The sequence below is a fragment of the Mirounga angustirostris genome, unplaced genomic scaffold, assembly GCF_029215605.1.
Source record: "Mirounga angustirostris isolate CCGP_5_RB_7025 unplaced genomic scaffold, mMirAng1.0.hap1 SCAF_5, whole genome shotgun sequence".
Taxonomy (NCBI): domain Eukaryota; kingdom Metazoa; phylum Chordata; class Mammalia; order Carnivora; family Phocidae; genus Mirounga; species Mirounga angustirostris.
Genome location: NW_026991713.1, coordinates 108,511,083 through 108,534,423, shown reverse-complemented (window position 1 = coordinate 108,534,423; position 23,341 = coordinate 108,511,083). Strand labels below are relative to the sequence as shown.

The 23,341-nt window shown below is 39.9% G+C and overlaps 1 long non-coding RNA gene across 4 annotated transcripts in view; it reads left to right on the top strand.

Annotated features, from left to right (window-relative positions):
* Positions 1-23,341, top strand: part of LOC123844124 (uncharacterized) — a 55,349-nt gene that overhangs the window by 15,229 nt on the left and 16,779 nt on the right. Inside the window, exon 4 of one of the 4 annotated variants that reach the window (XR_010411657.1) lies at positions 9,561-9,659. The exons of 2 other annotated variants lie outside the window; for them this stretch is intronic. This is a non-coding gene — a long non-coding RNA (uncharacterized LOC123844124). Of the gene's footprint in view, positions 1-9,560; positions 9,850-23,341 lie in introns of all 4 variants that reach the window. One more of the 4 variants, XR_010411658.1, reaches the window with a different exon arrangement.

The following is a 23,341-nucleotide window of genomic DNA, read 5'->3' as shown; positions in this document are numbered from 1 at the left end:
AGTGAAGGCTGATTACTGATTATAGCTGTCGAGTGCCGCTGGGGTATTATGTAAAGTAGAGCCACTCAACCATTTTGGTACCGTGTGAAATGATTACTGTGCCATGGTGCACCTGGGGACCCACACCCCACAGACCAAAACTGGCACAGGGGGAGCAGACCTTTCAAGAGATTATACTTGAATATAATCAAGAAGCAAAAATTAGGAGAGAGGTGAGAAAAAGAGAATACATTAAATCAGGGGTCTAGTGATAGTCTTTGCTATTTGGAGCTGGTCTCGATTGTGAGGAAAACTTGACTCTAGAGGTATCAGAGTCACTGACTGGTGTTCACAGTTTAACACTAACAATTTTCATTGTTTTTGAGCAACTAGAGTAGAAACTAGAGTAATTGGCACATTTGCTGAGGTGTGATTAGGTTTCCTGCGGGCAAGTGTAGAGGACTGAGTCAGCAGCCACAGCCCAGGACAAGCCTGAATGTTCTTCCTTTTGTCACTGAAAACAGTAACTTGAATAAAAGACCAAAAAAAAAAAACCAATTTTTTTTTCCACAGAAAACAAAACAAAACAAAACAAAAGTGAGTGCTCCAGCCAGTTAAAATTGCTCAAGTGAGAGATAAAGCTTCAGGGATAGTTGAATGGCTAGTGATTTTACATGTCCATGCATAGAAAACATTGACACTGGATGAAAATGAAATGCTTCAGTGCTACTGGAATACCCAGACCATCTCAGACACACACCTCGTGAATGTCAAGTCTGCTGCAGTGATGTCAAGGCTGATGTCCAGCTCTTCTGCTTCACGGTGGGGAGACTCAGTATAAAACCAGCCCTTGGATTCTGGTTAAAGAAAACAAAGAATTGTTGAGTAGTGTTAAAAATAAGGCAAACAAGCAAAATAAGTCAGTCAGAGAAAGACAAATACCATATGATTTCACTCCTATGTGGAATTTAAGAAACAAAACACATGAACATAGGGGAGGGGAAGGAAAAATAAAATAAGATAAAAACAGAGAGGGAGGCAAACCATAGAGACTCTCAGGAGGAAAACAAGCTAAGGGTTGCTGGAGGGGATGGGGGGATGGGCTAAATGGGTGATGGGCATTAAGGAGGGCACTTGTTGGGATGAGCAATGGGTGTTATATGTAAATGATGAATCACTAAATTCGACTCCTGAAACGAATACTATATGTTAACTAATTTGAATTTAAATGAAATCTTGGAATGAATGAATGAATGAATGAATGAATAAATAAATAAAAGAAAACAACAACAAAAACCCACAAGGCAACAAGACCCCAAATGGAGTCACTTAACGCTAAGCCCCACATCACCCAAAACAAGATTTGACTTAATTACAGTTTTGGCTCTCCCAGAAATGGAATCTTAAACCAGTCAATCAGGAATCCCCAAATCAGCACTAGTTAGGTAATGTGCCTAAGCGACCCTTGTCATCCCCTAAAGAAAGGTGACTTTGCCATAACCAGTCTACTTTTTTTGTCTAGCATAACTTCCCTGTTCCCGCTCCCTTCTGCCTGTAAAAGTCTTTCATTTTGTACAGCTCATTCAAGCTCCTTTCTATCTGTTAGATTGAATGCTGCCTGATTCATGGAATGTTGAATAAAGCCACTAAGATCTTTAAATTCACTCATTTGAATTTTAAGTCACCGAAGTCACTGAAGTTATAAAATAACCACCTCTGGAGATCTTTACAAACAGGCTATCTTCTTATTTACCACTAACTAGTTAATTCATTCTTCAAGATGGAGGCACAGGTTGGATGGATTCTTATCCCTCCCTAGACTCTTGGATTTGCACAACTATGGATGCTCTTTCCCTTGGGCTATTACAGAGAAATATTTTGGCTAGCACAAGGCTGGCAAAGCAGAAAGCAGCTTTTTTTCAGATGTTACAAGAAATACATAATGATTATTTTTGTAAAAGATTACATATATTTGAGCCCAAAGCATTATCAACAGGATGACTAATCTGGGACAGGCCTGTAATGTAAATTAGAACTGCTATCTCAAGCATGTGAAAAGGCTTGCAGCTGGTAAATCAGGATGTTATGCAAAAATAGGTGGGAAGGAAATGGCTTTTGTTGCTATTCCATTTTGATTAGATTTTGATGTTACCCGTGTCCGGTTAAATACCTGCACTGATATTTTGAAATTTTGAACTTTCTGTAACTTGCTGGAAAAAATTCCTCTCTCCCTCCATAATCATAACATCGTTTGTAAAATAAGATAACATCACCTCTATTTAGAGGTAGATTTGTGGTTTGTTTTTGAGCTTGCTACATCACCAGGTTAGAATTAAAAGAATATTCAACTCCCAATTTCATTGTAAAATATTCTATTGTGGGTAGTATTTTCCTAGTAAATATTGATAAACATTTTCAAACTGTTTCAGCTTATTAATCCACAGCAATTCTAATTATTTGTAAAATTATTAAGATATTTTATGGATATTACTGTGTGTTCGCTTGGAAAGTACAATCTTTCTATCATCTAGTTTTCTTCTGCTTAAGGGACTACTGATAATGTTTTCTTTCATAAACTAAACATATGTACCGATAACTCTTCTTTTTCCCAATTTATGAAACTTGGAAGATTTGAAAGCCAACTATGAGGGGCAGAGAAATTGTCCTTAAAATAAGGCTGGAGAGGTGGGAAATGAATATGGGGGTGATTCAAAAGGGGGGGATGAAAGTAACAGGCAAAACCCAAAGCACAAAAGACCTACAGGATGGCTCAAAAGGAAACAGTCGGAAGGTGAAAAGCAGTATTTCTACAGGAAAGGACAAAGGAAAAAGTAATGAGCTTTTAAAGAGCTGCTTAGGGGTGCCTGGGTGGCTTAGCTGGTTAAGCATCAGACTCCAGCTCTGGTCCTGATCTCAGGGTTGTGAGATCAAGCCCTGTACCAGCTCCATGCTGGGTGCTGGGCATGGGCCTATTAAAGATTCTCTCTCTCCCTCTGCCTCTGTCCTTTCCTGCCCCTTCCACCCCCCCCCCCCCCCCCCAGTTCTCATGCTCTCTGTCTCTCTATCAAAAAGTAAATAAATAAATAATTAAAAATAAAGAGCTCTTAGTCTGCTTAGTCTTGAGGTCTGTGGTTATGACTAGAACTATCCTATGGCATCATCATTATGGAGGGGCTGAAAGAGAGGGCTGGGCTAGATTCAGCTTAGAAGCAAATATCACACACACACACACACACACACACACACACAGGGATGTCTATTCATCCTACTCCTGAAGCCAAATGGATGGTATTACCAATGGAGTAATTACACAGTTATTAAATATGTTACTTTAACAGTGTTTTCTCAATTTAATGTAACTAGGCATTACAGGGAGAAGCTACAACTTCTGAGCCACAATTGAAATCCTGATTATAATGCCTTCACTTTTGCACAGCATATTGATACCCGTACTGCTTGTTTTCAGTGATATTCTAGGGTTATGCTTATACTGAGCAAACAAAAAGGCAGAATCTAAGTTGTTGCTGATGGTTTTTTTTCTACAAGGGGACACTGGAATTAACTGAAAGTGTTGAGGGGTTTGTTCTCAGGCCCAGAAGAGGGCTGTCTCCTGAATTTTGAGATCAGAAATTACCCTTAGGATCTCAGCTTTTAATTTCTTCTTTGCATTTTTAAAAATATGTGAATGTATTAAATAAATTTAGTCCAAAAGAATTGATGTATTCTACTTGAAACAAAAAAATACATTTTACCACTCACCCATGTCATTATGAAGTAAATACTTTCAAAATCTTGGTAGGACTTCTCAGAGTACACAAACTTGCTTAGTAATTAGCTAAATTTCCTGATAATATCACAGCTTCTGTAAGGTAGATTTAAAAAATGAAGAGGTTCTAATATTGTAACTTACTGTAAGTTCCAAATCATTCATCATATTCCTCCTGAATAATCTAGAAAAGTGGTATAATCTATCTCTTAAGAAAACAGAAGTGAATATAAATAAATAGTTTTTATTTCCAAAAACCACTTTTTAAAAATAGTGAGAGAACATTGACTGCCTGATGTTTAAGTGCTTGCCATTTAATTAATCATTTACAATTTCAAGTGTATTTAAAGTAGAGCAAAGAGGGCAGTGGCCTTCATATTCTCATCACCAGAGTTAACAGATACCAAGCATTTACTGCCTCTGTTCCACCCATCCCTGCTTTTCCCTTTTTAGAAGTATTTGGAAGCAAAACGCAGCCATTGAGATCCCATTTCACAATTATGTTCTTCAGTACAAATTTTTGGGTATTTTCTTACACAGCCATGATGCCACTATCTCCCTCAATAAAATTAACTTTTTTTCCTTAATATCATCTCATATCCAAACCGTAAGTACATTTCCCAGGTTGTCTCAAAAAGCACGTACTTTTACAGTTGGTTTATTTCAATTAGAGCCCCCAGATACTCCATATTACCTGTGGTTGCTCTGTTCTGTAAACATTCTACAATTTATAGTGGTAAATCCTCTCCATTTTTTCCCCTCAAGCTACCAGCTTGTTGAAAAAGCTGGGTCAGTTTATGCCTTAGAAATATTCATTTTTTAAGTAATATGGCTTAAAGGCTAAATGGTAATATAATATCACATAAACTACTTGGTACCTTACTAAATAAATAACTGAGAGGAAAACCAAGAAGTAGACTCTGAATTATGGAGAACAAACTGATGGTTCCCAGAGGGGAGGTGGGGGGTGGGAATGGGTGAAATAGGGGATGGGGATTAAGGAGGACACCTGTTGTGATGAGCACCCAGTGATGTATGGAAGCACTGAATCACTACATAATACACCCAAAACTAATACAACACCACAGTAAGTTAACAAACTGGAAATTTTTTGTTAAATAAAAACTTAAAAATAAATAAATAATTGGGGGTGCCTGGGTGGCTCAGTTGGTTAAGCGACTGCCTTTGGCTCAGGTCATGATCCTGGAGTCCCGGGATCGAGTCCCACATCGGGCTCCCTGCTCGGCGGGGGGTCTGCTTCTCCCTCTGACCCTCTTCCATCTCGTGCTCTCTGTCTCTCATTCTCTCTCTCAAGTAAATAAATAAAATCTTTAAAAAAAATAAATAAATAATTGAAGCACTAAAGGACTTTACTACCTGACATCAAATTAACCCTTAGAGTACTTCTTACACCCCAATTTATAAATTTGGCAAATTTATTTCTGCTTTCCCCTTATAGTAAGATTTTCCCTTTAAGAGAGCCATACAGATTTAGACCTGAGATATAAATGATATTTTATTATTGCCCTTAGGTTTCAGAAAATATTCATATTTTGGTGGCCTGGCAGATTAAACCGTGGGTGAATTAGCCCCTAAATCACCATTCTTACTTTACCGTTATTGTTATTCTTAACAAGGGCTCTCCCTTCTTTAACCCAGAGGGCATCTTAGCAACTTGCTAAGCACTTTTCATAGATCCTCTCTCTGTGTTTTCAAGGGAAACACTGTTGAGGCCATTTTATGGAAAGCTTTCAGCCCAGCTTTGCGTGGCTGAAGGCTGATACTCCGAAGCCCTTTCAAGCAACTCACCTGCAGGCTGCTCTTTTCCCCCTCTCTTACCCCTTACAAGTCGTTCCATTAATGTTCCTTTTCCCCTGTTCCACTTGTTTTAGAATCGAGACCTTTTCTTCTTTCCAGCTCTACACCACTCCTTCTATGCACTCTCTGATAAAGGACACGGAGCCCCTTAGACAATGCCAAGTCGGCTAGTGGAAAGGGAGCAATTTGACCATATTTTCGTTGTTGGAGACTACATGCGCTGGTGTATTGATTTCTCTCCTCACCAACCAGACTGGTTCTGGGCTTTTTATTTGACTTTCACATCTTTTCTCTCCGCCTATTTATTTCTGTTTAAGACTTCATCTGAAGTGTTTTTGAGTGTCTTATTTGACAGAGATATTATCTTCCAGATGCTCTTCCATATTGGAGCTTTCCATGTCAGAGCTGAAAGGTAAAAGAATATTTACATTAGAACTTTTTATGGAAAGGGTTTTAAATATAATAAACATGGTTCGATTAAATAATATTTCATATTTATTATTGAATATAGTTTGATATAAACTGAAGTTTGGTATAAATCTGGATTCTGAGAGCTCACTTTTACTCTGATAGTTTAGGCATGCCTCAACTGGTGTTTTCATGAAGCTACTTCATAATTTTGAGGCTATTACTCAGGCCTAGAGTCATCAGACAAATCTTTGAGATGTTTGTCATCTTCCTTTTTTATGGGTTTTTTTCTTTTCCCCCCTTTGGTGCTTTCATTACAGCTGTGTCATTTTCAGTTAAGTATCACGAGCAAGGAGACTCTGTCCTATTTTATGTTAGCACCACAATTTAAACACTTAGATACTGACAGAGCCTTTGAATGTTGCCGGGAGGTTGCTGAAAATTGTCACTGTGATTCAGCCTTACTCCCTGATGGTCCTAGTATTGTACATTATACTAATTGTCCTGCTGGGTAGCATTTCAGGGCAGCACCATCTCCTCCCCAGCCTTTGTGGGACCTCTGTTCATCCCACTCCTAAAGTCAAATGGATGATACCACCAATGAAGTAATTACATAGTTATTAAATATGTTACTTCAACAGTGTTTTCTCAATTTAATTTAACTGGGAATTCCAGGGGAAGCTATTTCACTTCTGAGCCACAACTGAAATCCTGATCATAATGCACTTGCTTTTGGACAGCATTTTGATGTCCAAACTGCTTATTTTTAGTGACGCTCTAGGCTTATGCTTTTACTGAGCAACACAGAAGAGCAGGCTGAGAGTTCAGAATGGACAGGCCTTTGGCATGACTCAAGGGCTTAGCCCAGGCTAGTCACTTACCCCTCTTAAAAAATCACTAGAAAAACCGGATTTGTGGGTTGTATCTCCCAAGGAGAGATTCAGTTCCCCAAAGAGATAAGGAGAAAAATTAACTCATGTGGGATTCAGCTATGAATACTTGAGGTGTCTACTTTTTTTTTCTTTTTAAAGTAGGCTCTGTGCCCAATGTGGGGCCCAAACTCACAACCCTGAGATTGAGAGTCTCATGCTCTACCAACTGAGCCAGCCAGGCGCCCTCAAGGCATTTACTTTTTATAGCTCTCTCTTATGTCTCTCCATCCCTGTTTCTGCCATAGGCCGGGAATACGAGCTCTTAGGGGGCTCGTAATTCTTCACTGCTCATCATATGTTAGGCACATACGTGCTAAGCACTTTATCTACATTATTTCCCTTCATTTTTTGGTAACAACCACATGAAATAAATGTTAGGGTCTCCATTTCATAGATTATGAAACAAAAGTTTATTAAAATAGCATGACTCAGAGTGAGGTCCACAAACTGTTCACGTTCCTCAGTGAAGTTAGGACAGAAATTAGGAGCTGACATTTAAGCATGTTTGTAGCCATTTGACACTGCTAAGGTATTTCTATTGTGTTTTGCAAAAGGATTGGTCCACAACAGATTAGACATTACAAGGAAGGAAGGAGAAAAGGAAGGGAGGAGAGGAAGAAAGGAGAGAGGGAAGGAAAACAAAAAATTGATTCTTTGCCAGAAACATCTTGAGACATATGGGCTTAGGCATTTCATGATTAGTCCAAAGTTGCTATCAGGTAGGTGTCAGAACCAAGATTTACACCTCGGCCTGGCTTCAGAGTCCTGGCTCTTCAGCACGACATTGCTGTCTCCCAGGTGATGATGAGTGAAGAAAGAAACACACCGGCACTCTGATGACAATTTGTCATTATTCTTAGGAACTCAGACTTCAGGAGTGGGGGGGACCAATTTAAGAAGAGACTTCTCTCAAAAGGCAAGGCTCTGGCTCCTATGCCATCAACACCACCATCTTTTTGACCATAGTCATCATGGTTAATCTTAATTAAGAGCTAAAAGCCAAGAATCGCTTCATGTGCTTCACGTGATTATCCTGTGATCCCCAGGACAACTCAGCGAGACAGGAACTATCTGGCTCTGCGGCAGCAGAACCAGGATGCACAGCAGATATGCTTGGCCCCAAAGACTGGGCACTTAACCGCTTTGTTGTCCCCTTCCCATTTATAATGCCTGACAGATTCACAAAGATGTCTGTGGAGGAACTGGAGTTTATTTGTAACAAATGGGGATCTGGGCATCAGACTAACTGGGTCTGAATTTGTTCTAGAGCTGTGTAATCTTAGATGTGTTTCTTACCCCCTCTGTCCTTCAAGTACCATGTCTGCAAAATGGGAAAAGCAAGATTTGCCTTAAAAGCTTAGAGTAAGGATTAAATGTTTAAAAACGCATGTCAGCACCGTGTTTGGCCCATACTGTCCTATAAACTGTAGCTACTGGTAATATTATTATAATTATTTACCAGTACATTTTAAGGTTATCACAGAAGTAAAAAAAAAAAATGTAGAGTATTACAGTGGATTTTGCTTCTCAGCCTACTAACTTTTGCTTTTCACGACTATGACGTGTAGCTTTAAGGAGTTCTGTCTAACCCGCCTCCAAGAATGAAATTAACCTAATCCGTCCTTCCTGTTTGCCAGCATGCCACAATCTTATTTCAGGTATCCTCATTTCATTAAATTGCTGCCTTTTTAATATTAAAAGAAGAAGACTTCAAACATCAGGAAGCCCTTACTCTAGGAAGAGTATGAACTTGTTCATTAATTACCAATTAATTACCAAGATATTTATGATTTCCATTCTGAGAATGCCCAGAACACAGCCTAGTACATGGTAGGAACTCAATAAATATCTTCTGAGGGCACCTGGGTGGCTCAGTTGTTAAGCGTCTGCCTTCGGCTCGGGTCACGGTCCCAGGGTCCTGGGATCGAGTCCTGTATCCGGCTCCCTGCTCAATGGGGAACCTGCTTCTCCCTCTCCTGTTGCCCCTGCTTGTGTGCTCTCTCTCTCTCTCTGTGTCAAATAAATAAAATCTTAAAAAAAATCTTTTGAGTAAATGCCTTTAAAAAAAAAAAAAGCTTCTTATTGGATAACTCAATAACATCACCTTATTCTCCTTTCTTTTTTTTTTTTTTTTAAAGATTTTGTATTTATTTATTTGACAGAGAGAGACACAGCGAGAGAGGGAACACAAGCAGGGGGAAGGGGAGAGGGAGAAGCAGGCTTCCTGCTGAGCAGGGAGCCCGATGTGGGGCTCAATCCCAGGACCCTGGGATCATGACCCAAGCCGAAGGCAGACGCTTAATGACTAAGCCACCCAGGCACCCCCCTTATTCTCCTTTCAATCCTCTTTAAGTCTGACTTTTAAAAAATGTATGATTAAAACAATTTGACCGTTGCTGTTTTTCTACTAAAAAAAGCAGCACTGGTGCTGAGGTGGGGACAAGGATTCAACAACATTCTGGGTTTAAATGCATTAAACAGAAAAGGGCAGCCTGGGGCTACTTCAGCTATAGGTGTGTCCCCTAGTCCCAGAGCTTAGTTGAGCCTCCTCTCTTGGTACCGCCTTCTGGGAGTGCTGAGCTGTGAGTTCCGTGTGGGGAGTGTCCAGCCACTGAGTCACTGTTACACGGCCATGACTCAGATTCTCTTGGCACCAGACTGATTCATCAGATCCTGCCATCCTATCACGACTCGGTCCCCTTGCAGCGGCCACTGTCCCGCCGGCCCCATCTGCCAGCGTTCTTCCAGCGGTGCAGGTAAGGAGGACTGTGCTCTGGGAGCAGCAACCTTGAGCCCGGATCACCCCCTGCCCTCAGCTGACGGCTTCCTTGGGCGACTCTGCAGAACTCTGGCTCTCCTGCCTTTTCTGCCGCTGCTATTCATTTATGGACCTCTCATCTTTCTACACGGATTCAAAAGACTCCCGTCTCACTGACCTTTTTTTGGGTAATAAACTAAAGAAAGTTGATGTTTGACTAAACAAAATGTGTTATCCTTGTTGCCATAATCTGACTGTGGGACTCTAGCCTAATCTTTGACTCAGAACCTCCTCATCTGTGAAGTGAGCCAATGTTTTTGGCTTGGAGACCCGATGCTCTGAGAATCTGATTCAGTGGCTCAGGGTGCAAATGTCTACATTCTTAGAAACTCCCGAAGTCATTTGGATGATCACGGGTTTGCCCATCATCAGACTAGATAATAATTTCCAAGGACCTCCTAGCTCATGATCTTTTTTTCCCAACCAAGTTGCTTTGAGCTGAAATAGGAATGTATTCATTGCATAGGTTTAGATGGACTACAAAAAGGTACAAAAATTCTTATAACTTTATTTCAGGAAATATGAGATGCTTGTATCTTTCTTTAGCCAAGTTTACCTGGGCCACTGCAGAACTGTTTACATTTAAATTCCCATTTGTAAGGAGGAAATTCTATCCTGAAAAATGCCAAACTGAACAGAAGTGCCCAGCCAGAGCCTAGTTCTCTGTGGCCTCGCCTGACCCAGTACAGCCAGTGTCCCCAGAGAGAACCCGTCACTGGGTCAGCAGGACTCAAGGGCTCCCTTGTCATTCACAGCCTCAGCCAGCAAAATTCAAGGGAGTAGCACTTCCTGCCTTGTTGTGTGGCTACCAACTGCATCAGGAAACACAGCTTGTCAAATTATATTTTCTGGCAGAGCCCTCCACTGAAATAGCTACATTATCTATGACATTAGTGACAAGGCCAAAGGTGAGAAAATACACATGAATTTATTCCCTCAAATATTCAGAAGAAGGCAGGGAGGCCAGGTGTTTCCTTTCTAAGTGACAAAGAGCCTGGGAACAAAAGGTAGGAGGAACAATTTTGAAAGATCCACTTGGACTTCTTTCTCAGTACCGAAGGATATTACTAAGTTTAAGGAGGGCATTCTCGGAATCCTAGAGCAGGGCCTGGTACATAACAGATAATAAACATTAAACAAATATGTGAATCAGAGAGTTCTGATAATCGGAAGATCTTTATCTGCCGAGAGTTGGCCCGGGAAAAACTCACTAAACTAGAAGCTCAGAAAGGTAGATGTTGGATCTTATTCATTTTATGAGGCTTGGCAAAATTATCTGTAAATCTTTGTTGAAATGAATTGGCCAAGAGCTCTTCTAGTTAGGGGCAAAATGTGAGGCAACATAGCAGCAGCCATGGAGGTTAAAGGAGTCTCTCTCTCTCTATCACAAATCCAGCCTTTCTTAAACAATCATTTCCTGATTCATCGATGACGTGAGCAAACCTAGAGAAACAGCACTACTTAAGGCAATGGGTTTATGGACATTAATTTGACAGGACTAAACACTGAACAATTTGTAACAGTGAAAAATTGAATTGCCCTAAATATCTAACAATGGGGAACCTGTTAAATAATCTATGATGTTTTCACGCAATTATGTTTCAGTTAAAATCATGTTTTCAAAACCACTTGTTGTCATGGGGAAATTAGCGTATGTTAAATCAAAAAAATATGGTAGCAGAAACTGTTGATTTCCTAGCCATACCATTTCCCTGTTTCCTAACAATACAATTTTGTTGAGCTTTCTGTCCGCCTCCGCATTGCTGTGTGCTTTGGGGGAAGCAGGTATCAGCCCCGCCCGAGGGATAGAATCATCCGCCGGGGCCATGAATTCCCCTTGGCAGGGGCTGGTTGAGGCACAGGTAGGTGTGTGGTTCATTGCCGGCCAGTGAGGTGGTTGGAGGGGAGGGAGACTTCTGGAAAGGCTTTCCTCCATCTTGAAAAGAGACACCAGAAGCTCAGATCCTATATGACATGTTAGTGAGTCTGCAAATGATGAGAGCACTGTGGCAGGCTCCATTCCCTTGGCCTGGGCTGAGCCCACGTGCCGGGAGAACGCAGAAAGGTAGGAAGGCTCTAGAGATGGCCGGCGCTGCTGATCTGCTGATCAGTCAACCTTGGAGTCATTAGCTGTAGGTCAGTAGCCAAAAGTCAGCTCTGTGATCAATTTCCTATATGGCCAATTTGCTGAATTTACTCACTTATTTTAACTCTTTAGATACAGTTGACTGATTTTCATTCTGTCTTCATAATAGCACTTAAGGAATATTAAGTTTGTCCTGGTTCCAGTTCCTTGTTGCTGTATCTTGAGGTGAACTATTGATGGATTGTCCTGCTTAAAAAGTCACCTTATCTCTGGATTTATGTGAGCCAAAAGAAATTTTATTTCTTTAAAACTAATGAATATTGAGTCCAGATTTTTTCTGACTTGTAACTAAAAGCATGCTAATACAATGTAGGTTAAGAGGGAGAGTGAGGAGGGAGAGGAATTATCTCTCACTTAATTTCTGGGTTGTAAGAATGGGATATGGCTGACTTGTGCATTTATTATATTCATCTTTGTACTTTTCCACATTTTCCAAATTTTTAATAATGAACACGTATTGCTATTTTGAATGGAGTGGAAAATTATTCTTAAAATACCTGTGTAAGTGCTATAAATGGTGTAAGTGCTAATCTCAGAGGGTTATAAGATCACTGAGAATTGGGAAGAAGTGAGTCCATGGCTCCCGATCTGGTGGAGGAAAACTAGAGGAACACTTTCGTGGTATTTATTGTCTCTTCTCTGACTGAGGCTTTACAAATATGTAATCGCCTTTCATCATTGCCGTGGTCTTGAAAGTCTATATTATTTTTTTTTTTTTTAAGATTTTATTTATTTATTTTTTGAGAGAGAGAGAATGAGAGACAGAGAGCAGGAGAGGGAGGAGGGTCAGAGGGAGAAGCAGACTCCCTGCTGAGCAGGGAGCCCGATGCGGGACTCGATCCCGGGACTCCAGGATCATGACCTGAGCCGAAGGCAGTCGCTTAACCAACTGAGCCACCCAGGCGCCCCTTGAAAGTCTATATTATTGTCTCTGTTTTATAGAGGTAGGAACTGAAGATGTAAAGCTCACACTATCAACAAATATTGGAACCTCAATTTTAATGCAGATCTTATGTTAAATACCGTGTGTCAGACCCTCATAGATGACCTTTCTGGAGTGAGAAATCACAGAATGTTAGACCTGAAGAGATCATTCCGACACAGAATTGTCGTGATGGTTAAGTGATTGAAAACTGACACAAAGTATAAGCAAACACGGATTTGATTGCCTTATGAAGTGAGGAAGGAACAGAGTGGACCAGCATCAGCTTGGCTGGACCCAGGAAGGTGTCAGCCTGTACAGGAGGTGTTAAAACTTTCCGTCTATGAAAGGAGAGAGTGTCCCAAGGCTGCAAAAAGGGAAGCATAGGAAGTAGGCCTCCAGAATACCTCTGCAAGCCTCCTGTAGCTCTGAAAGAAGCGAATTCCCAACGTCAAAGTGGAGTGAGGGTAAAGTCAGTCCAAAAACCCATCCAAATACTTGTGAGAAAGATCAGCATCATTTTGTTTTTTTGTTTGCCTTTTACTGTTGTCCTCAGAGAAATCATATTGCTTAAGAAATCTGGACACAGCTACTCCTTCTTTGTTCCCACAGACAGAGGAACCTAACTCCCGCTTCCTGTCATCCAGCAGTAAAGAACACTGACCACAGGGTGACCCTTCAATGTAAGGCTTTAATTAGCATTAGCTGCAGCCTGTTTTCCAACTCCGTGCAGAATATTTATATTTTAGAAGCTTCTGATTATACAACTACTGTAAGAAAGGAGAGCACCCATTTTCTTTTTCCTCACTTAGTCCCTAGATCAGGAGTGGGTAAATTTTTTCCTGGGTCAAATAGGAAATACTTCCAGGGGCGCCTGAGTGGCTCAGTTGGTTAAGCCTCTGCCTTCGGCTCAGGTCATGATCCCAGAGTCCTGGGATCGAGCCCTGCATCTGGCTCCCTGCTCTGCGGGAAGCCTGCTTCTCCCTCTTCCTCTATCTACTGTTCTGCCTACTTACACTCTGTCAAATAAATAAATAAAACTTAAAAAAAAAAAAAAGGAAATTCTTCCGGCTTTGCAAGCCATATGGTCTCTGTAGCAACTCCTCGGAGTCACTGTGGTTGAAGTGCAAAGGCAGTTGTGGACTATATGTAAACAAATGAGCATGGCCATGTTCCAGTACAATTTTATTTTTAAAAACAGGAAGCAGGCCAGATTTACTTTGCAGGTCTTGGTTTGCCAATCTCTGTCTTGGATCACTGATTTTTCTTTCCCCCCATGACAGAACAAGAGAATTTCACATTGTATATGGGTGTATTCTATGTTAATTATTTTGATGATTGCCTAAAGCAATCAGTATGAAAGGGGAATTATTGTTACCCATTTTGTGCTTCTGTTCCATCAAGGCATGGAGCTTAAAAATTTTAAGTTAATAAAACTATTTCAATAGAAAAATGATTTAATGTTTTAAACCTTGTAGTTCAAATGTAAATTTGATTCAGAAAAAGAGCGATGCAATCTGAAGAGTGAGAAAATGGAGAGATCATAAGTTTGAGAAGCCAATAAGTTATATTTTCCTGACTGTGGAGGGGAAATTGACAAATGAAATTGATAGAATAGCTGCTATTTTAAACCTCTAGGAATTCTTGGGGCGCCTGGGTGGCTCAGTTGTTAAGCATCTGCCTTCGGCTCAGGTCATGATCCCAGGGTCCTGGGATTGAGTCCCACATCGGGCTCCCTGCTCAGCGGGAGCCCTGCTTCTGCCTCTCCCACTCCCCCTGCCTTTGTTCCTCTTCTTGGTGTCTCTCTGTCAAATAAATAAATAAAATCTTTAAAAAAAATAAAATAAATAAAAAACCTCTAGGAATTCTTGCCCAATGACAATGTGGCATTCAAAACTTGTTTTTTTTTTTTTTAAAGATTTTATTTATTTTATTTATTTGACAGAGAAAGACACAGCGAGAGAGGGAACACAAATGGGGAGTGGGAGAGGGAGAAGCAGACTCCCCGCCGAGCAGGGAGCCCGATGCGGGACTCGATCCCGGGACTCCAGGATCATGACCTGAGCCGAAGGCAGTCGCTTAACCAACTGAGCCACCCAGGCGCCCCAAAACTTGTTGACAGATTATATTTGACTGGTTTTTCAGGGAGGGAGGGGGCATAAATAGCACTCTATTTCTATAGATTAAAAATACCTGGGCTACTAAAATCTTAACATTTATTAACATACAGGTTTAAATGTACACACCATCTTATTTAAACTCAACTCAGTTTTGGTGATAGCTATTATCACTCAAAATATTATCGAAGAAAATAGAAGCTTAACTCACATGTACATGGACACCTTGGAAGCTAGATGTGTTGTGCATTATTATCCTTACTTTCAGACATAACACAGCATAGAGACCAGAGAGGTTACCTGATTCTTCCTAAGTCACATATCTAGTGATCAGAAGAACTAGAACCAGAATCTAGATTTTTGGGCTCCAAGTTCATACTCTTGTATGGTACCATATTTACCAAACCACCTCATAGACATGTGGACTTTTCCAATTCTCAAGACTTAAAACATTGTGAATAAAACAATGTATTGATTTTAAACAGATTTAAAGATTTATTAAGAACAAACTATTTCAAGTTTTCAGTTGCAACCTAGAACTATTTTTTGAAAATCACAATGAAAAAAATTACGTGTTTTGGGCACAGATCACTTAAATCTCTAGAATGAAGGGGTAGAAGTATATATGGATTTTCAGGCTGTGCTCTGGATTCCTAGAAGCTCAGATGAACCTCAAAAGTCAGGCACAAGAATATGCTTAAGTCTTCCATGATGGATGTTATATCTTTGGCCCAATAATGCAAATTTAGACTATCCCAGAAGGCTATGTTTTTAATATTTTATTTTGTCATATTAGTGATCTCTGTAGAACTCTATTTGAAAACAAAATTATTTTGCTAAATAATTTACTAGGTGAGATCATTTTTCTAGCTTTCATATTTTGTGACACTGATTTAAGAACGAAATCTATATCTGAATGTGAAAACCTACAAGGGATTACATTGTTTTAATAGAAAAACAGTTTTGGTTATTCCCATTCATTGATTTTAATAACATCTATCCTGCATCTGACCCACAACAATAGTTTCCAAGCTCTTCCATAGTTTTAGAGTAACTTAAACTGTTGTATGTGTTGAATAAACACTGGCTGAATGAATGAATGAGCGAGTGAATAATAGAGATTCAAGGTCCTGGAAGGGAAACTACAAAGACCCCAGAGCTAACTGTCATGAAAGAACGCAACCAGATCTGGCTCTGGAAGCCAGTCTTCCATTCCCACTGCCCATGTTCTTTCCTTTCATGAATTTTTTTTATTATGGCAAAATATGCACAACATAAAATTTGTCATTTTTTGTAAGTGTAGATGTCAGTGGGGTTAAAGATATCCACATTGGTGTAACCACCTCCATCCATCACCAGAACTTTGGCTTCTTCCCAAACTGAAACTTTGTACCCATCAAATAATAACGCCACATACCTCCTTTCCCAGTGCCTGGGAACCACCATGCTACTTTCTATTCCTGTGAATTTGACTGCTCTAGGTGCCTCATACAAATGATGAGTGATACAATGTCCTTTTGTGTCTGGCTTATTTCCCTCAGCATGTGGTCTTCAAGGTGCAGCCATGCTATAGTCTGTGGCAGAATTTTATTTCTTTTCAGGGATGAATAATATTCCACTGTGTGCCATTATATGCGTATATCACTCTTTTTGTGTCTCCATTTTGCCATTTCCAGAACGTCATAAAATCGGGATTATATAGCCTGTAGCTTTTTCCAACTAGCTTGTTTCACTTAGCAGTATTCATTTAAGTTTCCTCCATGTCTTTTTATGGCTTGACAGCTCATTCTTTTTGTATGGAAATAAGTTTTCAACTCTTTACTACCAAAGAGTGTGATTCCTGGATTGTACGGTAAGAATATATTTAGTTTGTAAGAAACTTCCACACTGTCTTCCAAACTGGCTGTACTGTTTTGCATGCTACCAGCAAAGAGTGACAGTTCCTGTTCCACAGCCTTACCAGCATTTGGTGGTAGCAGGGTTCTGGATTTTGGCCATTCTAATGTATTGGTATCTCATTATTTTATTTTAATTTTTAATTTATTTTTTATTTTCGTTTTTTTATTTAGTAATTCATCACTTACATACAACACCCAGTGTTCATCATCACAAGTGCCCTCCTTAATAGTTATCACCCATCTAGCCCATCCCCCACCCACCTCCTTCCATCAACCCTCAGTTTGTTCTCTATCCTTAAGAGTCTCCTATGATTTGCTTCCCTCTCTTTCTTCACCCTTCCCCTATGTTCATCTGTTTTGTTACTTAAATTCTACACATGAGTGAAATCATATGGTATTTGTCTTTTCCTGATTGACTTATTTCGCTCAGCTCCATCTGCATTGTTGCAAATGGCAAGATTTATTCTTTTTGATGGCTGAGTACTATTTCACTGTATATATTGGTACCTCATTATTTTAATTTGTGATTCCCTAGTGACATATACATAGATAACCTTTTCATATGCTTATAAGCCTTCCATACATCTTTGGTGAGGCATCTGTTCAGGTTTTTTGCCCACTTTTTAACTGGATTGATTTGTTTTCTCTCTCTTTTTTTTTTTTTAAAGATTTTATTTATTACAGAGAGACAGAGAGAGAGAGAGAAAATATGAGATGGGGGAGGGTCAGAGGGAGAAGCAGACTCTCCGTGGAGCAGGGACCCCAATGTGGGACTCGATCCCAGGACCCTGGGGTTCATGACCTGAGCCGAAGGCAGATGCTTAACTGACTGAGCCACCCAGGTGCCCCTGGATTGGTTTGTTTTCTTAATGTTGATTAAGAGTTCTTTGTATATTTTTGATATCTGTCCTTTATCAGATAAGTCTTATGAAATATTTTCTCCCTTATCTTCACACTGCTTTTCACAGAGCATTCTCAAGATAATTTATTTCTGAAAACTCATTGTCTTTCTGTACCACTGCATTTTGGTCTGGACCAAAATTGGTATTATTACCAAAACCGCTCTTTGTCTTAAAATTCTCTCCCCAGAGACTGTGTTCTTCTTAAACAGATTGAAATACATTGTGCGTAATAATTGGTTTTGAATATCAGCGATCTCAGGCCAACCACTATTTAGTCACAGAAGGCTCTGTTATATCCTGGCCGGTCACATGGGCTGTCCACACACCCTATATTTGCCTAAAATGGTCACATAGGTCACACAGGACAAAGGTCTGATTTAAAAGAAAAATTCCTTATTAAAAAATATAGTGCTGAAACTATTCTGTATGAGACTTAATAGTAGATACGAGTCAGGTATGCCATGTATGTGTATACATGTTAAATGTCTATTATGCATTTGGCAAAACCCATAGACTATACAACGCCAAGAGTAAACACTAATGTAAACTATTGACTTTAGTTAATAATAAATGTATCAATATTGGCTCATCATTTGCAACAAATGTAACACACTAATTTGAGATGTTAATATTAGGGGAAACGTGTGTGTGTGTGGGTGTGTATGTGTTGGAGTGGAGTGATAGATAGGGGTATATGGGAAGTTGTACTTTATGCTGGATTTTCTGTAAATCTAAATTTGATCTAAAAATAAAGCCTATTAATTTAGACAAATATACTGCTTCAAATTTATAAAGTGATTTTATTTACATTTCAGATTAGTTGAAATGTTTGAAGAACATTTTTTAAAAGGTAAAAACAACAACAAAAGTTAAAAACATCAATTCATTAAGGTAGAAAGTTAAGATAATTATCTGGATAATTTAACGTGATGTCAAGCACACACCTTTGACAATCTGCCTTCCCTCCACTCTCTACCACCCAGTTTTTTACAAAAGTGACTCAACTAACATAGAAGGAGAAATGTCATTCCCCCATTGGAAACTGGAATGGATTCTTACATTTCTGAAATTGTGAAGGGCAGAATTTTAGAGGGTTCCCGAAGAGTTCCACCCATGGGTAAGGATGGCTTGGATAATCCCCTCCTTTTGAATGTAGACAGAACCTTTGCATATGATGGATAGGTAGTTGCTCCCTTGATTAAACGATGCCCATGTGGCAAATGATGATGGAAGAGTCACTCCCTTGATGCATTACGTTCTATAAGGCACTCTTGTAGCAGACTGCAAGGCAATTGGAAGTCAGAGAAATGTGCTTCTGCTGGCTTGGAAAAAATGCAGATAGCCAGATTGTGAACTGCTTTTAGGGGCTATATGACAAGAGACTGCAAGGGGTTTATGAACTGAGAGTGGTTCCCAGCAAGAAAACAGGGACCTTGTTCATACAGCTGCAAGGAACAGAATGCTGCCAAAAACTTGAATAAGCTTGGGGGAGGGACCCAGAGCCCCATATGAGAACTGCAGTCATGGCCAACATCGTAATTGTGGCTTTGTGAGACCTCAGCAGAGGATCCAACTAAGCCATGCCTGGAATCCTGACCCATGGAAACTGTGAGATAATAGGCATGTGTTATTTTAAGCCATTAAGTTTGTGGTAATTTGTTATGTAGTAATAGAAAACTAATACAGAGTTTGCACACGGAAGAGTCAGGTTAAAGAAAGACCATCTGGTTTGGTTCACCTCTCCTATGGGAAGCCCTTGGACTCTGTGGTCAGAAGCCTTGTCTCAAGGAGTCCCCTCACTGGCCTAAATCTCTCCAGTTGGCCAGAGGAATAGATCCAGTTCCATTTGTCACCTTGACCCCATTGCTTCCTGCCTTGATGGAGAGGAATCAGCATCATGCCAGACCAGTTTCCTCTGCGCACTTTGAAGGGAAAACACCTGCAGCATGCCCTTACCACCCATCCATCTAACAGAAGGCTCAGTGACTCCGATTTGTCAACTCTCAGACCATTTCCTCCTGGGAAATCCCAGAAGCATGTTCCTCTGACTTCCAATCTCCTTCTAATCTGCTACAAGAATTATGTTAAGTACTCACACCGGCTACAAGAATTATGTAAGAGACACCCCGGCTAACGATACTAAATAAGCTGGACGATTAGACCAAATCGCTAACCACATAAAGTACAATCATCCGGTCAAAAGGAGAGCACCAAGCTGATTGTTGAACAAATGAACATGTTGAAACAAGAACCAGGAGAGAGCTTAGAAGAAAACTTCTCATTCATATTCACAACGAAAGCCAGGCTTTTACCAAAAAGAAACACTCTGAAAACAAGAATAATTCTTTGAAAAATAATTTAAACCATAACTGACAAAAGTCTGTATGACAGTGAAGAATATAATAGATAATTCTAAGAGCCATACGATGTTGATAGAGCACACACAAAAGAAGGAGAAAGATCATGAGAAAAGAGCATCTTGGAGAACAGATTTGGAAGTCTAAAAATAATCAGTTCTAAATGCAAGAAAAGGAAGCAAGGGAGAATGAAAAATTAATGAACTGATAGAATATAATTCTTCAGAACTGGAGAAAGGACTGTGTTTGCAGATTGAAAATGTTCACCAACCAAAGAAGGAATTGCTTTTCAAAAGCCCATTTCTAATATCATCAACTATGAAGGATGTGAGGTTTTACCAGAGCTACAAGTTAACAAGGAAGAGGATTATAATTTGAGAGATTCAGAATGGAATAGTAGACCAACAAGGTACACTTTTTGGATAATTACTTGTGAAAATACTTCAGGTAAATAAAAACAGAATCGCAATAAAGATCTCAAGAAAGACAAAGATAATGTACAAGAAAGGGCAGCAATAGTACAAATTCAATAAAACTCAAAGTTAAATGTAAATAAATTTGGATAACTGAAGTATGATGCAATTAAAAGTGATCTTGACAAAGAAGTCATATTCTAAGAAAAATCTGAAAAACTGGGCTGATTATTCAGTAAAGCCTGGGAAAGGAAAGTGTAAGGGAGGGAGGGGAAAGTGAAAGCTTGCAAAATGTCCCGACTGAGGTCTCTCAGTAGGAGAGAACATAATTCTCTGATGTGATATTAGACTCTGATAATGTGGACCCACATTTCTCTGTTAGAATATAATAATGACTACTAGTAGAATTAAAATAATATGTAGAACTGCCTAGCTAATAAAGAGAAAAAAAAGAACACATGAAAACTGACCTATAAATCAAGAGAGGAGGAAGCAACATTAGGGGAGGGGTCATTTCTGCAATGCTCCCTCATGCTGACCTGCCTTCAACCTGGCCCTTCTTAGCTTCCTCTCCAGAAGAGTTGTCTGTGCCAAATGTATTTGTGGACAGAAGGAAGCACTGGGTGTTAAAAGAGATGAACTCATGATTGACTTCATCTCATCCACGTTATCTTTTTCCTGCATCTGGTGGGGAAACTGACTCCAGGCCTGAGGAGGCCCTGCCAACCCTCTCTCTCTCTCTCTCTCTCTCTCTCTCTCTTTCTCTGCATGCTCATTATTGCTTCAGAAAGTCAGAAAGCAGGTGGGAATCGCACCATTCAGATTTGGGAACGAGGAGGAGTGGGAGCCACCTCCGGGACCTCATGTCTAAACCACATTCTGGATACCAGCTTTTCCAGATCTCTGTGTTTAGGTGTTTGTGTAGCAAATAGTAGAGGGAACACTGTTTCCCATTTGCCTGCTGGGAAAAACCCACGGCAAGGGAACTGATTGGCTGGATCAGATGATACATTTGGGGAGGGGTCTTTGATCAGAATAACATAATGTCAAACGGGTAAAACTTCAAACGTACCGTAACAAGAATGGCTCCAGCTGCAGAAACAACAGCTACAGAAAGGGGACACTCAGACAATGTAGGAGGTGGGTACATGGAATACTTTTGAGGGGAGGAAGAGCAATTGAAACTCTAACAACATTTTTATTTTTTTATTATTTTTTTATTTTTTATTTTAAAGATTCTATTTATTCATTTGAGACACAGAGATACAGAGAGAGAGAGAGCATGAGCAGTGGGAGAGGCAGAGGGAGAGGAAGAAGCAGGCTCCCGGCTGAGTCAGGAGCCCGATGTGGGGCTCGATCCCAGGACCCTGGGTTCATGACCTGAGCCGAAGGCAGATGCTTAACCATCTGAGCCACCCAGGCTCCCCTCTAACAACATTTTTAAAGTGTATAAACTTTGACCCAGAGATTCCTCTTATGTAATTTACCTTTGCAGGAATACTTGGTCATGGCCATGCAAAAATTCAAAGATGTTCAGGGCAGCATTTCCTTCAATAGGTAAACCACTGAGAGAAACCCTAAGATTTCATCAAAAGGAAACAGATTAAATACATTGTGGTGTATCCAGTCAATGGCTGCAGCCAGTAAAAAGAATGGGGTTGCAGGGCGCCTGGGTAGCTCAGTCGGTTAAGCATCTGCCTTCCGCTCAGGTCATGATCCCAGGGTCCTGGGATGGAGCCCCGAGTCAGGCTCCCCCCCGCCCCACCCCGCTTGCCCAAGGGTCTGCTTCTCCCTCTCCCTCTGCTCCTCCCCCCTGCTCATGCTCTCTCTTTCAAATAAATAAGTTTTTTTAAAAAAAGAATGGTGTTGATCTATACATATTAGTCTATAAAGTTATATAAAATTCATTGTGGAACATTATCTTACGATCATATGGACCTGCGCACGCATGTGTGTGGGCGTGTGGGTGTGTCTATCCTTAGAAAGAGGTCTGGCAGCATATTATCTCTCTGGTCTTCGGGGAGAGTGGAACTATAAAATGGTATTCACATTTTTCTTTTTGCATTTCTGTATTGTTTGAATTTTCCACAGTGAGAATGTTAACTCCTATTAAAAAAAAAAAGATAGTCTATTTAGTGGAAAAATATTGTTTTGGAGGAAAAGATTGGTTTTTTTTTCTCCCTATTTTATGCAAAGAAATGCTCATTGGGTAATTATTTGGTCTCCTATGTCACCTTGCTCATTTAGTCTTAGCAGTGGTTTAGAAGTATTTTTCTAGTTGATTTGCTCAGAATACTCTTTTTTGTGTGTGTGCCAGTTTTATGGAATCTAAGAATAAGCCCATGGGCTCATTCTGGTTATTTAGTAATGTTTAAACTTCCCATGTGACAGACTCATTATAACCTGATAATCAATATAACCATATATATACATATATGCTAAACTATACATTATTACTTGATAATATAACCATATGTAAGTTTTAAAAATGAGAATGTATTGCTTCCAAGGGGTTCAAAAAGCTTTATGGGCATAATCACAGAAGATTTTAAGAGAGTACTAAACACTAAGTAGAGACAGAGGCTACAACCATTTTATGAGTGGAAAGTGAGGTAGTGTGAGCTATGCTGGCCAAATGTAAGAGTCTGGAAGAGCCGTAAAAGCTTTCCACCCTTTTCCAAACATTCATCCAGAAGTCCTTTGCCTCCTCTTGAAACCATTCTGGTCAAAATTCTTGGTGGTTGTAGTTTTTGGTCTGCCAGTAATTATCACCTCACAAACATCAAAGCCATTACTATCCGTATTTATCCATAGTTACAATAAAGTATCCAGTACTATCCATATTACTATCCATATTTATAATCC